This window comes from Xenopus tropicalis, chromosome 1 (assembly GCF_000004195.4).
Source record: "Xenopus tropicalis strain Nigerian chromosome 1, UCB_Xtro_10.0, whole genome shotgun sequence".
NCBI lineage: Eukaryota > Metazoa > Chordata > Amphibia > Anura > Pipidae > Xenopus > Xenopus tropicalis.
The window spans coordinates 108,700,610-108,719,905 of record NC_030677.2 but is presented as its reverse complement, the minus strand read 5'-3'; the positions used below and the strand labels follow the sequence as shown (position 1 = coordinate 108,719,905).

The 19,296-nt window shown below is 36.8% G+C and overlaps 1 protein-coding gene and 1 long non-coding RNA gene across 7 annotated transcripts in view; one reads left to right on the top strand and one right to left on the bottom strand.

Moving 5' to 3' along the window:
* Positions 1–19,296, top strand: part of palm2 (paralemmin 2) — a 170,661-nt gene that overhangs the window by 4,622 nt on the left and 146,743 nt on the right.
* LOC105945455 overlaps positions 1–19,296 on the bottom strand; it is a 151,821-nt gene that overhangs the window by 2,371 nt on the left and 130,154 nt on the right. The gene's annotated exons all lie outside the window — the stretch shown is intronic.

The following is a 19,296-nucleotide window of genomic DNA, read 5'->3' as shown; positions in this document are numbered from 1 at the left end:
AAGTTTACCTTCAAGTTACTGGTTTCTAACAACCCTGTTTTAGATTATTTTAAGGCAGACATGCTGTATAGTGTCAGCTGTCCATCTAAGAACACAATGTTTTTAACAGATTAGCAGCTCCTAAGCTCTGATGGAAGATGATATTTAAAAGACTTATGAGATGCTGTTAATTGCAACCACAGACCCCAAAGCTTAGTACTAATATGCAACACCTAAATATACAGGCCTAGAATTTATCAGGTAATGCCTTCATTTCCTGTACTGAAAATAACTTAAATATCTCCTGTTTGTAGATATAAAACATTAAATGGAATATTGAGGCACAGCAGCGCTTGCACTACAGGTCACCCTATCACAGAAAAACCACATAAATATGCACTAAAAGTATGAAACATACGCCCAAAATATTATGAAACATTTACTCCCAAAGATGCAGTGAACAATTTGCACTTTTCCCCACAGTGAGTTGCGTGTAAAACCACTTTCATTAAAGGTACTTGCATCGAAATATGCTCTGCTCACTTCTGTATAGTTGTCCTTAGTGCCGATTAGTCTTTTCTGTCTTCCGTTCTGAACTGAGCACTGCTCTGGCTATTGACTTATAGTGCTGTTCGAACCCTGGAGTTACCATCACCTCTAGAACACGAACACACAGTTGTGTCCATTTTGGCAAATCGGATGCATTGTGCCAGACGGAGAGCATTAGAGTTAGATGCAGTGCAGTTGCCCACAGTGCCCACATTTTGCCTGCATTGCACATGCAATGACATATGAATTCTGGAAAAACCCATGCATTGTGAGATAAAAACATGGCAACATTCTCAAATTGCAGTTTATCCACTGTATCTGCTTATGTAAATGAGGACTATAGCATTATAGCATACTAGTGCTTCCATACAGTTTCTTTAGTGTACATTCCACATTGGATTATAGGGATGTAGTTTAATAGGCATCCCCTCCTGGTGTGAATCCTCAGTTTGTGTCCCCTATAGCAGGGGTCCCCAACCGCCGGTCTGCGGACTGGTGCCGGGCCGCGGGCTGCTTTCTAGTGGGCCGCCTCTGTGAATATGCTGTGTATGCAAAGCGCCGTCTGAAGAAAGGCACATTAAAAGCGTCACATCTTTTTAGGTGCAATGCTTTTATACATGCTTTTCTTCAGGCGGGGCTTCATGTACACAGCATATTCACCTATGCAAATGACCGCCCTGCACATATAAAGGTGCACACAAATTCTGGCACCAGGGCACACAGCGCACACACAAGACATTGTGGTGCACTCAAGGAATGTTCGTATTTAAACACATAATTTTGTGCTGTGCATGCCAGTTTTTCTGTGCACAAGAGAAACTTTTTGGTGTACACAACCGAAAAGAAGGAACACTGGTTACTATGTAATGGGGATTGGAAAGAAAGACTTGATTTCCATCTTTGAACATCCAAGTCCCCTGTTCTGTAAGATTGCATTGGCATTTTTATGGAGTATCCACTACCACTAGTAAGAGCTAGAAAAGGTACAGGTACTGTACCCCTTTCTCAGTCTGGTTTAACCCTCAGAGCACATACCTAATACTGCATTCCCCTTGTTACACCAGGTTGATATTAATGGATCATTCAAGCATTATACAGTGAAATATTTGTGCTTATTTTACGTGGGTATTCCACAAAGATTTGCATATTGAGTAGTAGCTGGTATCAGTTCCACTACTCAAGAGGAGCACTGAGCATTACTTTTACCTGGCCAGATCAAGCTAAAGCTTTAATAATCACAAGTAGACATTTGAAGGCATACATTAATAGCAGCCTCTGGCAAGAGTCTTCAGTGGGTTGATAAAATTCCTTTGTTTTTTGTGGATTTTTGGCAGGCAATTACAAGCAAATTTTTTTGTACTTAGAAAGTTATACATATATACACAGGCTTTATTTATTGCCATGTCCAATCATTTTTTCTGCAACAATATTAGCCAGAAATATTACATTCTGAGCAATAAAATCCGCTTTAGTGCATAGTAGGTAAGAGTATTTGATTTTATTGTATCTGTATGGTGGATTGCTGAATATTTTTCTCTCAAGATACTGGCTTTTGTTCAAGTAAGTTCACATGTACCTTGTCACATGCCAAAAACTGATTCTCTTGTACCTGTTCATATGCCAAAAACTGATTATGCTTCTAGATGCCAAGTTTTAAATATATCTTAGCTGGAACACACAAGTTCCAGTTATTTTTATTGACACTCATTCAGAATAGGAATTTGTCATAAACAACCAGTCGTTGCTGAGAGACAAGGTTTTGACCTCTATCACATAGAATCTGTTCATTGCTAGCATCTCTAGCAGCATTAAATCCTTGTAGAAAATGGCAATTATCAGACTTGATTTTGTGATCCTGAAAATTTGTTCCATGGTTTGCTGTGATTTTGCTGCAGTAGCTGTTAATTTAAATAGTTTACAGTGCTGGATCTGTGGCCCTATTATTAAAAACTAAGGGAATGTACAGGGCAGTCATAGTGGTATTGGATGGTACATTTAATCTAGGGTGACCAGATCATTTAAAAATCCAGGGGCATGTCTAATAAATACATGTTTCAGGGCAGCACTGATTGCATTTAAATTTAACTGCAATCAGCGTAGTCCTGCCAGCTGAATTTTCAAGTAATCTGGTCACCCTAATTTACGAGTAAAGAACAAGATAGAGGGCATACAAGAAAAAAGGGAGAAATGCGTAGATAAATTAAAAAAAAGAGAGGCAGAAGGAGGAGATAAAGACATATTGTTAGTTTTGCATATTGCATCTGACTGTCCTAGGCTTATGGCTGTCTTACAACACCCTTGGTGCAAGGAAAGGGCACAAGAATGACACATTAAGCAATAAATATAAGCAGGGAAGGAATACCAGATGGGTAAATAAAATCGAAAGAAGATGTACAGAGTGTTATATTGGTGGAGAGAAAAGAGATAATGGGAAGAAAAGAAAATAGTACAGGTATGGAATGCATAATTTGGAAACCCATTAACTGAAATCTCTGATTTAAGGGGATAGACATCATTAGTAGACTTCATTATAAGCAATTCACTCTAATTTTTACAATGACCTTTTATAATAAAACAGTACCTTGTACTTGATCCCAACAAGATGTAATTAATCCTTATTGGATGCAAAACAATACTACTGGGTTTCATTGATGTTTAAATGAATTTTTAGTAGACTTAACGTGGAGATCCAAATTACGGAAAGAACCCTAATTCGGAAAACCTCAGGTCCCGAGCATTCTGGTTAACAGTTCCCATACCTATACATTAAAACATTTGGAAAGCGAGAAGGAAAATGAATAGCATGTACAAAAGCAGTAAGATGACAAAGGAAACAATGTATGATAATTTATCATTCACTATTACAGTTAAATTTTTTTCAAGCCAAGACCACTTTTATGTCATCTTGCATTCACTTGACTACACATTCATGTACACTTTCATATAATATTATTTTATAACTTTATAACAAGTAAAGTTATATTCATGTAATAATGTTCTCTCTGAATGTTTCTAAAATATAAAAATAATTTTATAGAATCATAAAAAAGAGCTGTGCCAATATGTAATAGTGAAATTTAAATAAGAAATTTGTAGAGACAGTTTAGAAGGGAAGGTGAGGCTAGGGAGTACTATGCATGTCTTTACACAGATGACTTTAATTTTAGCTCTCGTTTGTGTGCAAAAGCTATTTATTGTGGTCCAGAAAGATCTGTTAAGTGGGTGGGGAATAAAGCTTCTCCAAGAAATCCTAAAAATAGCTGCATCTGCCAATCTGTAGAGAATGCCAAGCAGCTCCAAGCTGCACTGAAGACCCATAGAAGCTCTCAAGTTACTTGTTTGTAGTATTTGTAAAGCAGAGACTGTCTGCTCAGATTGTTATTGCTGTAGTCATGTATTTTGTATTAGTCTGTTCATCTCGATTTACTGTACCTACATTAGACTTACTTTCCTCATAATGGGTTGGAGATTATGCCATATGCAAATAATTGATATCTGTTATACTTTTTTTCCCTAAGGGGCACATTTACTTACCCACGAACGGGCCGAATGCGTCCGATTGCGTTTTTTTCGTAATGATCGGTATTTGGTGATTTTTCGGAAAATTGTCGCGACTTTTTGTTGCCATTCCGAATGTTGCGCAAAATGTTGCGATTGTTTCGCAGCGTTAAAACTTGCGCGAAAAGTCGCACCTTTTTCGCAGCTTTTGCGCCGAGTACGAAACATTCGGATTCATTCAAGCTTCAGTATGGTGACTTTTCTTGGGCCAGGTTGGAACTGCAGGGTGCCATTGAGTCCTATGGGAGGCTTCCAAAATCATGCTAAGTCTGAAAGTTTCGCCCGGCGCCTATGAGCGCTCAATATGAAAAAGTCACGACAAGATACGAGCGAATCGTAATGGCTCCGAAAAACTCGTGTTTTTTCGCGCGTCGTAATGGCTACGAAAAACTCGAGTTTTTTTCGCGCAAATCGTATTGGTAACGAAAAAGTCGCGACAATTTCTGAAAAGTCGTAAAGGCGCTGAAAAAGTCGCAAAATGTTCGTTTTCCAATCTGAATTTTTCCAATTCGGATTCGTGGGTTAGTAAATGTGCCCCTAAGTGTCAGTACTGCCAGGAGTGATATTATGTTTTCAAATATCAGGCCCACTTAGGGAGTTTTTTTTTAACATGCATTACTTACAAAATTACAATAATAAATATCTTAACTTTCACCTACCAACAGCATTAATTGAAAACAAAAAACACTGTTTAATATTTTTATTCCCTGCTGATTTTCACAGGACCCAATGGACAACTTACTGGATATTTGACATGTACTTTTATGTTTTGTCAGGCTATCTCTTATTATTACAATATTACTTTACACCACCTTAGACCTGGTGTAACCATGCATTATTTTACTGGTTTCCATAAAGATATGCTAAATTTATAACACAAATTTACAGAAAGCAGGGGACTGGGGGGAGACTGGATTTTTAAGACCATTCTGATTATCAGGCATTCAGAGGTGTTAAAGTAGTGATTGCATTTGAATGCTGTTTTTTTAAAACAGCATTATAAAAATGGCAGATGGTGGTGTATTTTGAGTTGTGCTATACTCATGTGGTATCCATCTGTTACTGCTTGCCATAGCGATTTATGGGGAATTCTTTGCCTATGCTTTGGTATTTGCAAGCTGTTGTGATGCCATGCCTTGCTCCCAAAAAGTCACCAAGAGAGCATGGAATAATCTACCATGGCTGCATGTACCCCAGATTTACTTTTTGGTATTCTCACTTTAGAAGTGGCAGCTAGCATCCTGCTCTCTTTTAAGCACTTGCTTCTCTGTTAATACCTAGCCAAGGGTGAGCAGACTCAGGAAGCAGGTTGGTTATATCTGTATGAAGAGCACAAATGAAACTTTCAGCACTCTAGATTTTTCAAGGATTCTGTTTCAAAGTATTCTTTTATAATAGCCATCAGAAGGCTTAACTGCTAGTTAAACAACATAATTTATAGCAAAGATTGCAGTGACGATTGAACACTTTATATTTTTATGATATAAGTTATTTAATATAATTGTTAAACTCAATTAAAATCAGAAGACTTGTGGAATTAAAGGCCCTCACAATCAACATGTTAAAGCTTCTTTTGTTTAGGTTAGACCAGTGCTGTCCAGCATATTAACATTAGTGGGCTGATTATTTCTCATATAACATGTTTCAGAGCCAGATTAAATTAAAGTTATGTCATATAGTGAAGTCTATGGAGCCTTAAGCAATCTGGGGAGTATAAAAAGACTTTGGAGGGCCACATCTGGCCTGCGAGCCTCCAGTTGGACATGCCTAGGTTAGGCTAACATGCTGTGCAGCCATTGTAGAACAACCTCTGTAGGACTGCTGTAAACAAGTTGTATAAGAACACCACATTGCCCATAGCCTAATCACAGTGTTTGTCACTTTTGCTTGGTATGTATTTGTATTTAACACAATAAACATTGTAGTGCTAGCTAGTAGTAATAGCAATCCCTAACAAACTACGGGGCTATGGGTGTAATATATTAATTATACTGATTATTGACTGTATTTACATAGTTACATAGTTACATAGGGTTGAAAAAAGACCAGAATCCATCAGGTTCAACCCATCCAAGTAAACCCAGCACACACAACCCACACCTACCAATCTATACACTCACATACATAAACTATATATACAAACATTAATACTAAATGTAGATATTAGTATCACAATACCCTTGGATATTCTGCTTGTTCAAGAACTCATCCAGGCCCCTCTTAGGGCTCTGGCACACGGGGAGATTAGTCGCCCGCGGCGGGATGGCAGACACGGGATGGCAGACGCGGCGGCGCGATTTCGCAAGTCTTTTTCATCGATTTCCCGAAATCCCCCGCCGCGTCTGCCATCCCACCGGCGACTTACATTGTCGCCGATGGGATGGCAGGGGAAGGCAACTCGGGGAGATTAGTCGCCCACGAACAGGGAGTTTTGCCGCGGGCGACTAATCTCCCCGTGTGCCAGAGCCCTTAAAGGCATTAACAGAATCTGCCATTACCACATCTCTAGGAAGGGCATTCCACAACCTCACTGCCCTCACCGTGAAAAACCACCTAAGCTGCTTCAAATGGAAGCTCCGTTCCTCTAATCTAAAAGGGTGACCTCTGGTGTGTTGATTGTTTTTATGGGAAAAAAGAACAGAATCAATGATTATTTTATGATTAAAAACTCAGACTGGTGTTTAGTCTCAATGCCAATGCATCATTATTTTGTGTATACACCTTCATTTTGTTAATGGGTAAAACACAAATAAATGGTTGACTATTCAATCATTTCCCTATGTGCTGTTGTCAGAATATCTAATCACAAGTGTGTCTGCATAATGTCACCAATGCCATTATATAATGTCACTAATGAAAACACTTTTCTATTGTATGCATAGCAATGTACTGACGTTCATTCCACAAAGAAGCAATTCATGTTTCCAGCCTCTTAAATCCATGTTAAATAAACTTGCCTCACTTTATAGAAATTCTGGGTTAAATTTCACGCCTCCACATCCATGAAGAATTTTCCTCTAATTAAAACCTCCCCTCCTGCACAGTTGTAGAGACTGGAGAAACAATGAGCTGTAGAATATATAACTAGATCGAAAACTGCTGGGCTGTTGAGTAGTAATAGTATTAGGGTACCTGCACATGAGCCAAGTTTTTCATGGGATATTCTGTTTACATGTTTACTTTTTTTTGTCATGTTTCTATACATTTATTTCATACGCAAGAATGATTGGTCTTTGTCTGCCTATGACAATTTTAACCAGGTTTTCATTGCTTTTTTTCTTTTTTTAAAGAAATGAAAAATTAAGATATATGCTTTTGCTGAATATATTCTGTATGCAAGCAAAAGAAAAGGAATGTCATAACAGTGAAAAACAGTGAAACATGCATTTTTTTTTGGAATGTTATAGACAAGTAATCGAAAGAACAGAGCCATAACTAAATGCTGGTTGAGAACCAAGGCAAACAGGGGACTTATGATTATAGCAAAAGGGACCAAAGTGAAGAGAAGGGGGCACCCTGTGCCTTAGGTGTCAAATAGTCTTGATTTAGCATTTAATAAAACAACATTTTCACCATTACTGGTAACATTATAGTGTTTTGTGTCCTCCTTGCATTTCCAGAAATAGGTGTCTGAAGTAGGGATGATTTGCCTTGTTGTGAAGGGAAAGTAACAGAAAGTCTCACCCTTTTCCACTACTTACTCTTCAATATGTAGGGATTTAGTTACCAAAGGAGAAATATACATATACTGTAAGTTGGTGGCAACTGAATGCCAGTGATGTTTTCTACTTCTACTCACCTTTTTATTAATATAATAATAATGTAATAATATAATTAATTATGAAACAATGTTTGCAGTATTTGACACAGATCCTTATTTACAGGTAGTGTCACACAATTGGGATTTACTGATGAAAGAGTATGAGAAGTCTAACTCATTCTCAGTGTGTCACAGACCATTAAAAAACTGAGACACTGAGCAGAGCAAGTTAGTACCTGTAAAGAATGAATAACACTTTAAAATGTGTGATTAATGCCTGTAGGATTTTATTTCTGGTAAATTATCTACCAGGCCTATGTGTAAAGAGGCACACTGCTCGATTTATTTTTTAGCTGTTGTAAAGGCACATGTACCCCACTTGTATGTAATAAAACAAAGCCATGAAAGCTTAAATATATGTATCTTTTGTTGCACACTATATGCTTCTTAAATCAGCTTCTTCTACATTTAACATTTTGAATGCATAATATGGAGAATCTTCATTGCTGGCAAAAAGTAGGGATGCACCAAATCCAGGATTCGGGTTGAACCAAATCCGAATCCTAAAAATCATGTGACTTTTTGGCATGTAAACACAGAAGTAGAAAATTCTTCATAACCCTTCTAAAGCCTAATTAGCATATGCTAATTAGGGTCCAGATTCGGTTCGGTATTCGGCTGAATCCTTTACAAAGGGATCGGGGGTTCGCCCGAATCCAAAAATGTAGATTCGGTGCATCCCTAGCAGAAAGTATGATATATTTTATTCAGTTCTGTTACCAGTCAAAAATATTCTGGTGAATACTCTGATGAATTAACACATTGATCCTCTTGTCAGTTAATTAAATGCTTTTCTGACTATCAGGATTCTGCCCCATAGACGTTATATATGTTTACAGCATATAGCTTCTAAGTACATTGAACAGGTTACAGAAATTTCTTCCCTGTGAAATTGCTATACTATACAAAACATTGACTGTACTGATTATTGACCCAAATTGTCTAGCCAAACTCTCTCAATGCTTTTAAGCAAACTGCTTGTCAAGCTACACATTTTTTTGTACACTGTATGTATTGTGTATGGGAACAAACATACTTAACAATGTGTATAGAAAATAAGAGGTTTTCATGCTTGGTTGGTTAATTTCAGCACGTATATTCATCTCTTATCCACTACTGCTTGAGTGTTGTATGTTTCTATGGGAACCCAAAATATTTTCTTGGTCACTGTCACTGAAGCCTAAGGAGAAACTAACTGACAGTTGCAGGTTTCCACAGCAGGACTGACATTAAACTCTGCAAATATTATTCATGGAGCAATGACAAAAATGTCTGAGACTAGTATAATGTCATGTTTTTCTTTTTAAATCAAGCTAAGAGGAAAATTAAAATATTTCCACTCCCTGTTCACAAATGTAAAATGTAATTATTGTTGTTTCTTCGTGAAAGTGCTTTGTAAAATGCACACATGTAGTAACAGAAACATTTTCATATATTAATAGCAATCAAACTGTGATTAGAATTTTGTGTCATTGGTCCAGGGACAAACACTTATAGTCACAACTTCCTTATATCAGTGTAATTGAGTTCAATACTAAGAAGCCATAGCAGCCAATTTAGCTTATAAAAGCCATATTTTTACTAATTTGAGTATTCTGTTTGGTATTTGGCTAATTCCCAATCTGCCAAATTCTTGATATTTGGCTGGCCCAAATCTAAACCTGGATACATTTCCTGGACAAATTAAGGCAACTATTTTTTTGTTTAAAATTCCATCCTCCTTGTTAGGATATCCATAGACCTGAAAGAAGGAAAATATCACTTTAGAAAAAGCTAACCAGATTACCATTGTAATTGAGATAATCATTTGTAATGGCTTATTTATGCGTGACTCCTAAATCCATAAAGATCCACCCTTAGGTTTCTTATTTTATACAAAAATTTTAATGTATCAGAATATGTGTATTAAAGTTTATATCAGTGTTTATACACTCATACATATAATATAATACATAGGGCATGAAAAGTAAGCAGTACATCTTAAACAAAGTATTTTGCTGCCTCTTAGCTGGTGTGCTGGCTGTGTCTTTATTCATTATTATTATGTTTTATTTATATAGTGCCAACAAGTTCTTGCAATGCTTTATAGACCTTGTTATTTATTCACATCAGTCTCTTCCTAGTAGAGCATCAGAGTACCCGGAAGAAATCCATGCAGTCAATAGGAAAAACATACATACTCCTTTCAAATAGTGCTTGACCTCAGTGGTGCATAACAGCAATGCTAACAGCGATGCTTTGGCACCCAACTATTATAATGTTGGATTTACAACAGGATCTGTAAGTTAAAAAAGGCACTATCATCACTAATAGATGCTAAAAAAAACCATTCCATCTTTTTTTTTTTTTTATTGCAACTGGATGTAATTTTGCTTTGGCAGCTTGATATGTCTGGATAAGGTTTCCTTGTCAGATCAACCATACTTTTGCCAGTCATATGTTCAGATTTGTGTAATTTTGTCTTTGCCTTACTTAATTGTGTTTGACAACCATCCAGATCACTTAAGTGCTGCTATAACCCTGTCTCTATATATGTCTGGACAATATAGTGTAAAAAAGGTTGATAATTATTGCTATATCAATTAGTGTTACATATTCTCTTGTCCTTTAACAAGGGTAGTGTTTGGGAACACTAGTCATCAAAACACGGGCTTGTTAAATGGAGCCATTTACTTTGTCTGTGCACTCATGGTGAGTCATTACCTTGCCAACACTGATGAAAACAATCTGGCTGAATGTACTGGCTAATAGTAAAGGAAGTCTGTTTTATGGTATGATAACAAAGTAGATCTTAGCAATGACATTTAAACAATTTTGGAGGAAATTTCTGACTAAATAATTCCTAAAGAGATATTTAACAATGCTGCTGAATGAAACCCATTTTTATATATTTAAACTAATAGACAGTTTACAGGTATGGGGATTTTCTTTATAGAAATCCATAAAGCTCAGAATTTCGGTAAGCACATCACCCACAGAGTAAATTTAAAGCTAAAACTCTATGGGGCCAATTCACTAAAGGTTGATAAAACAAGCGCATTTTATAGCATTTGTTAAAAATTTTATCGCTTCTTATTTTTTGCAACTTAACGCTCGATTCACTAAAAGGACACGTGCCATAATTAAGAAGCAATGTTCTTTTTGTTATTTAACTCGCGATGACCGATTTTACCCAATATTTTAACGCATGCGTGATAATTTCTGCCGCCATATTAGCCTTACACGCCATATTAGCCTTACACGCCATATTAGCGCACGCTATTATGCACATAGCAGTTACTTTCGGAAAACTACTGTTCTGAAAATTACCATTTCCCTAAAAACTGGAGGATGCATCACTCTAGGGCCAACACATACTTGAAAAAATCCCACTGCAAAGTCCATATTGTGTTGCCTAAAGCTCACGAACTGCAATTTTAGTAGTATATGTTTTTCCCCTTCACATGAAATGAACCATTGTGTCATATAATTTCATATCTACTGAATGCTATATTTTTTTTCAGTACCTCTGCTTTTTGGAAATGTAATAGTGATCTCTGAAACAGCACATATCAACTTTAGACCACTTTATATAAAAACAGTGACAATTCTGTATCTGGGTAATGCTTTATTGGCTTGTAATTTTTATGTGGCTCATGGAAACCACATCTAGCGGAACTTAAATTCCACCTGTGTAAAGAGTCTGAATTGTTATTTATTTTAGTGCTCTCCACAAATGAATACTGTTTACAAAGACTGAGTCAACCCACATATACCCATAATAGGAAAAGTATGAAATATAAACACAAAAGAGTTTTGCTCCTGACTCTCCTGATCATATGGTTAAAAAACTGAATGCCAGACAGTTCTAAGTTTGCTGCATTACTGCCCAGAACTATGATATTGTTTTGGCACCCAAGGGATTGTAAGCCACTTTGTTAACAACCATGTAGCAGAACCTGATACCTTTAACGGCATACCCAGTACGTGATGGTTGCTATTATTGGGATGTAACAGCTGTCTTTGCTTATTTACATAGACATGGCTAGTATTTTAACACCTGCAGTTAGAACATTGCACATGCCTTTTGAAATGTATTTCAAATATCTAGAAGCTATCCGGAGTATGCGCGACTTAACATTTAATTCCAGTAGGTCTTATTACAAATGCAGGGATCATTCTGCCAAGTTTCACCCTACTAAGCTTCACATCGTCACTTTATTAAAAAAAAATGGCTCTGAGGAAAGGTTACTCTTCTATTTTTCTGTCAAAAGACAAACTAAGAAAGTATGGTATTACTGTTATATAACAAAGATTGTTGAATATGAAGTCTATTAGTTTATGTTAATGTGTCTATTATTTCTCTTCTCACTTAGCTACCAAAGCTGCATTCCTTCTTCTCACTTAGCTACCAAAGCTGCATTCCTTTTTGTCATGATCAGTAACTTACCTTACCTCCGTGGTAACATTTGTGGTTTTTTAAAAAACTTGAACATGCGCCTGTTTGTTAAGAAACTTGAATCTCACTTAAAAAGTTGAAGAAAAAAGTTGAACACCCAGTTAAGTTTTACTAGGGCAACTATTGTTGACTTCTTAAGCCAATTTGTCCCACTGCCTTGTAAGCAAAATCAGGCAATGATCCAATAATTTGAATTAATGAGCAGATATTCCTGTTTATGCCCAGCTTTAGATAGTTGCACCAGTCATTTAACCAGTAGTGTTCACTTGTGTGAGGAGTAGGCTTTCCACCTTGACTTTACAGGCAATCTGGATAGGGGGGTGAGCAGTGACATCACAGCAGCAGAGTGGTGATGTCAGGGGATGGGATTTGTGACATCAGGGATGGGACTGATGATATTGTGAGCAATTAGCTGATCACCAAGTCAATTAAGAAAAGTCCTGTTTGGATTTACTTATATAGAAAACTGGGCAGGCAGTTTTGATGTGGACAGAACTCTGAAAACCGGCTGTCTGGGTCAAAACCAGACAGTTGGCAACCCTAGTAAAGAGCCTGCCAAAGTTGCCTTAAAGTTGACAGCATGTCTTACAAGTTTACATTAAGCATCTAGACATACTGTAAATTCTGTTTTGCCATTTATGGGAATAGTTTAGTGCCTGCATTGTATGTACCAGAGTCATCTATAGAGTTTGCTCTATCAATAAACACGTGCAAAATATCTTTTTTTATAGTGAACTAATAAACATACTTGAATAAAATCTAGCAAGCTGGCAGGTAATAAGGTTTGGTTTGCCAAACTGATGTCAACCATGTGATGCTTCCATACCAGGACAGGCACACAAGTTATTGTTATGAATGATGTCAACTTCTCCGAGTACAACAGATGAGGTAGGGGATTTTTTGGACAGTAGATGATGTCTGTAGGCACCAGTGCAGACTTTGATAAAAAACCTGAACATTATGGACTCTAATACAGAAGCTATACATGTGTAATGTGAACAACTGTACATTAGCCTTCGGATTTACACATTAAATAATCAGATGCAATCAGAGACTTGCAATGAATTGCCCTAGAGTTTCGGATATCATTTTTTTCTTTTGCTGCCCTGGCTTCAGCAGTTTATTTTCTTTATTACCACTTATGTGATGTTTTGCTGGCCCAGAAGTTATAACATTTCCAACAAATACAAGCTGACTTGAGACAAAACAAGCTCATAATGCAGTTGGAAAAATAAAAGATTATATAACAATTTCTAGAAGTGCTTCAACAAATTCTCTTGATTAATTTTTTAAGTCAATTTCTTCCTCCAAAAGCAAACAAATAGCCCCTCAAAACAAACAAAGACAATTGCATCTTCAGATACGTTCCTGAATCAGAACTGAATTACACTTTCCTTTATAATGCAAAAACTGTTTTGGGGTGGATATTCCATTTTTAATATCTATAGCATATGATTCTATTCCCATCAACAGGTCGGCTGCTTTTTAACAGTAGTAAAATAGCATTTATGTACTTTACAGCAGCTGGGTTGGACTAACAAGGACTATTGTTTTACAAATGGAGATAGTAAAGCCAAATTACTTAGATCTGCACCCATTTAGGTCCCTGGGACATTTTGTCCACTGCTGCTCAAAACATCTCTTACCATAGTGGCAAAACACTCAGAAAAGCCATTCTTGTTAAAATGTTTTTGGGGTCACAATATGTGTGTAAATCTGGCAACTATTTATGAGTTTTTGTGCTTGAATAGTGATGAGCAAATCTGCCCTGTTTCGCTTCTCTGAAAAATTTCCGAAGCTACAGAAAAATTAGTGAAACGCCGAAAAATGTGCAAAACACTGGTGACACGCACCTATTTTAACACCCATTTTGACATGGCTGCACCCATTTTAACAACAAATTTTCCCACTGCGAATTTCACTGAAGTTTCGAGAAACAATTCGCCAATGGCGAAATGCAGAAATTTGCTGTGAATCCATGCCTGCCGAAAAAAATCACCCATCTTGAACATTTGAGTTTGTGAAACTGTAATTCTAATTTATGAGTTTTAAGACAAAATCAAATGTTAATAATCGTCACCTTGGTGTAGGCACCCCTACCTTGCATGTCTTGCAAAAAAGTTTCATTTGGAGGCATGTAAAGTCTATTTAATAAATACATTTCTGACTCAAATATATAAACTGAACTATATATTTCAAAATAACTTAAAAACCATTTCTGCATGCCCTCTTAGAGATACAATGTGTATTTGGCCCTTATCTAAAAGATCAAGTTCTGACCTTTGCACTATGATATGTTTTGATAAACCTAAAAAAGCAAGGCATTGATTAACTAACATCCTCCTACCAGAAAATAAACAGTGTGTGAGAGTATGCCCTTTCCTATAACCTTTCATATATGACGATTTCTATCAGAAGCACAATATTCAGTTATTTCCATATAAGGCAAATTATAGGCAAAATTGTTAGTTACAAGTTAAAGTTTCCTATAAAATGAGGAACTAGACACGTTGTCTATTATTACCAACGGGTGCAGTGTTGTTTGCTAGACTTAGCATAGTCTCGTTTCTTCCAGCTATGATCTTAAAATAAGTATTAACGCATTACTACCTTTTACCATTCCTCTTATTTCACCATGCCTTAGGCCTATCTATACTGGGGACACAAATTGGGGCTTTAGATCAAATAAAGGGGGGTGTCGCTTCCGCAGACAACTCTGTCTTTGGGTGAAAGTCTCTATAATATAACAAGATGGCAAACGGACCAGTCCCTGGATCAACTTGTACTAAGAGCTATCTCCCATAACCAAAATTTTAAATTTTCGGTGAACTGTATAAATAAAAATAAGAAATGTGTGTTTTCTTCCTAGTTGCTCTGTGCTGCAACCAAGCTATAACTGCATTATACAAAAAGTAGGAAAAAGAGCATCAGCAGGTTTACTACAAAACATTTAGGGGCATATTTATTATGCTGTGTAAAAAACAGCGAGAAAATTCGCCACACATCGCCAGGCTTCGCCGTGTAAAAATGGCGTAAAAACGGCGTAAAATCGGCATAATTGTTTTACGCGTTTTTTCTTCCACCGGAACTTATGGAAAATAACGGCGTAATATCTGGCATAATATCCGGTGTTCAGATGGCGATCTTTTCGATTTATTTTACACAGCTTTTTACTCCGTTTTTTCGGCGAATTAGTTTTACACAGCATAATAAATACGCCCCTTATTGTAGGTAGTGGTGACATGACATGTTTCAGGTCAATATATATATTGTGGAGAACCTCGCACTACAGTAATCTAGTTTGGGTGCTCAGTATTTAGAGTTTTGACATATACTATATCGTGTTGTAGACACAAAAAGGCAAAACTGGCACACCTATTATGGTTAAAATATAACTTTTACTTCTAGGTATTAAAATACTTAAAATAGATAGAAAGGAAAGAAAAGAAATTTTAAAATGTACACTGTCACACCTTGAATCTGTTACAATTCTAGCTCTTTCACTCCTAGAAATTGTTACTTGATAAGGTATCTTTAGTGTCGTAATTGTTTAGTTACATTTGTAACAATTCTGTAGTTTGGTCTGCACAGAAGTATCCTGTATGGCTTCTAAAGGAGAGTCGTGGCTTTAATGCCCAGGTAAGTGATCTAATCTCAACCTTTATAATTAGGTTCTATTACCCAGGTAAGTGTTTGGTCTGCACAGAGCGCTTTGTAACGTTTACAGAAAAACTCGTAATTAAATGACTTCGGTAAGTATTGGTAGGGGAAAATCCTTACAGAGAGTTGAAAATAATCTCACCATTCGTGTAATAAATTTATTCCACAGTCATGTGTTGTGTCTTTATTTAATCCACATTTACTTTATGCTGAGGATCAATTAGAATGTTCACTGTATAAGCTGGTAAGTATCATTGTGGTACTCATTACGTAGGAGTAGTGAATCACCTGGCTAAATGCCCAGTACTTCACCAAATAATGCGATATTTCTGAATAGCGTTCGAATATCAGGTTATCAGAAAATTCCCTATCTCAGGGCGCTTGAAAAATTCACTTCTCTTTACTCAGAGGGACAGACCCTTATTATTTATTTATTGAATAGAATAACTTGTATATTTTTAACAATTCGCGCTGTTATTGGCTATTACGCCAGTAATTTTTTCGTCCTCCTTAACAAGTGGACGGAAGCTGCAATTGTGATTGTTTTCCCATTAAATCCCACATATACACCAATGGTATCCCCACTTACTAAATCAAAATGACTTAGCAGATTAGTATAGCGCATATAAGAGCAGTCTTTACGTTAGCTGCTTTGACATCAAGCCGGCAGGAGTAATACTAGCAGATTAGTATAGCGCATATAGGAGCAGTCTTTATATTAGCTTCCTTGACATCCAACCGGTAAGAGTAATATACTTGCATTTACTTTATCATGCTGTATTGTGGGACGCGTATAAGGACAGAATTTGCCTTTACTACTTCGATCTCCCGAAGAGATGGCAATCACATTCACACTTCACTTAGTACAGTGTATATCGAAGCTGTATTTACCCAAGTAGTAATTACCTTCCCATTGGCTTTATCAAAGGACGTTTGGTTTAGCTCGCGGCTTGTATTGCCGCTACTGTTATGGCATTTTGCTATTTTTGCGATGTTAACCCTATTGGGTACTTCCGGTCATTCTAGATTACACAGCCGTTTCTATGCTCAAACAGGGTCCTAATGTTTCCTTTCTATCTATTTTAAGTATTTTAATACCTAGAAGTAAAAGTTATATTTTAACCATAATAGGTGTGCCAGTTTTGCCTTTTTGTGTCTACAACACGATATAGTATATGTTTCAGGTCAATATCCTTTATCAAGTGTACAAAGACCCTCTATCTCCCATAACCATGTATTTACTCACTTGCTAAAAAGCAAACCCCTTCTTGAAGCTATCTAATGTATCAGCCAGTACTACTGATTCAGGGAGAGAATTCCATAACCTCACAGCTCTCACTGTAAAAACCCTTTCCAAATATTCAAACAGAAACTTTTTTCTTTTAAACGGAATGGGTTCCCTTGTGTTTCCCTTGGAAGGACCTACTGGTAAATAAAGCATTAGATAAATTATTATATGATCCCCTTATATTTATATTTTATATTTAAACATAGTTATGACCCCTTAAGCGCCCCTTCTCCAGTGTAAACAAACCTAACTTGGCCAGTCTTTCTTCATAAATGAGACTTTCCATACCCTTTACCAGCTTAGTTGTTGTTATGTACTTACTCTTTTGTTTAGGGGAAAAAAACATTCCTAAAACATGTTTCATTTTAAATGTAAAATAATACTTCTGTAAAATAAAACATTATTTTTAAGAAACAATCAAAGAACAGTGAGGTGTTAAGGGCCACATACTTTTCACCTTTAGCTATCTTCTGGTATTACTGGGAACCAAATATGTGTGTAATGTTTTTCTGATTAGACTGCTATTCTAGCAGTTAGTGTGTTGGGGGTTCAGGATCCATTGGGACATTACCAAATATTAAATAAATGACAGAAATCTCGTCAACAGAAGTACAAACATTTTTCAGGACAAGGTTTTGTTACAAAGTTCAAAGGCTAACATGAATGGATAACCCTTGTACTATAGTGTTTCAGTTCTGTAGTCGGTGCCAATAATATCGCCTCCATCTCGGCATGGAATACCTCCCCTTTTAATTGAGAGACGTTTGGCAGTTTTCCTTGGGTTTGGAAATCTGCAGGGCTGCTCGGAATTCCTACAGTTCATAGCAGTGAATTTGAAAGCATTATTAAATTTCATTCTGTCTGGGGCAGTGCTTCAGATGGATATGGAGCAGATGTAATCCAGCTGTGTTTCATTTAAGCACAGGAACAGGGGCCTCTTTGTCTACAACTTTACATCACTCTCCTGTAATTGTAGTCTGGCTGTATAGAGAAACTGTGTGCTAAAAATATGTTAGCAACAAGCAGGATATTTACTTTTTCAACAATTGTAGCGGCAATGGGACTGTCTGGATATGCCAGGATAAATTTGTACTAGATATAAAAATGTCACACTTCACAGTAAAGTCTCTTGTCCATATGAAAGTACACTATGGGGCTGATTTACTAACCCACGAATCCGACCCGAATTGGAAAAGTTCCGACTTGAAAACGAACATTTTGCGACTTTTTCGTATGTTTTGCGATTTTTTCGGATTCTGTACGAATTTTTCGTTACCAAAACTTACGCGAAAAGTTGCGCATTTTTCGTAGCGTTAAAACTTAACGCTACGAAAAATGCGCAACTTTTCGCGTAAGTTTTAACGCTACGCAAAATGCGCAACTTTTTACGCAACTTTCGTAAAGGATAGGAAAACTCGCGTTTTTACGCAAAAATCGTATTGGATCCGAAAAATTCGTAAAGAATCCGAAAAAATCGCAAAACATACGAAAAAATCGCAAAGTACCGATCATTACGAAAAAAACGCAATCGGACTCCATTCGACCCGTTCGTGGGTAAGTAAATCAGCCCCTATGTATAAGGTCCCAGACTAAGTACTTTAATAAAGGTTGTGTCAGAGGTATCATCTTATACCTGTGGGAGAGGTGCAAAATTTGCTATAAATCTATTCACCTGTAAGTAACTTGCTGTGGGTACGATAAGCATTGTCATACTGACGGTTTTCTGCATGCTGTGTAATCCAGATTTCAGGTTAGTCTGTGGGTCAGTGATATTGCAGAGTTTTTTGCTGTTTGAACTTTTGCTATGTCTGGCATTATGCACAGTGGATACTGGGGATCAGTCATATAAGTGAATCTGCTGTGCTTATATAACTAAAATTCCCTCTAATGACATAGAATCTTCTCTGTAATGCTGTACATTACAACTAATCCAAGTGCTACTAGCTGCAGAATGTTTCCCACCATTACCGGTCTATATTGAATTTAAATAAGTTTCTTTAATGT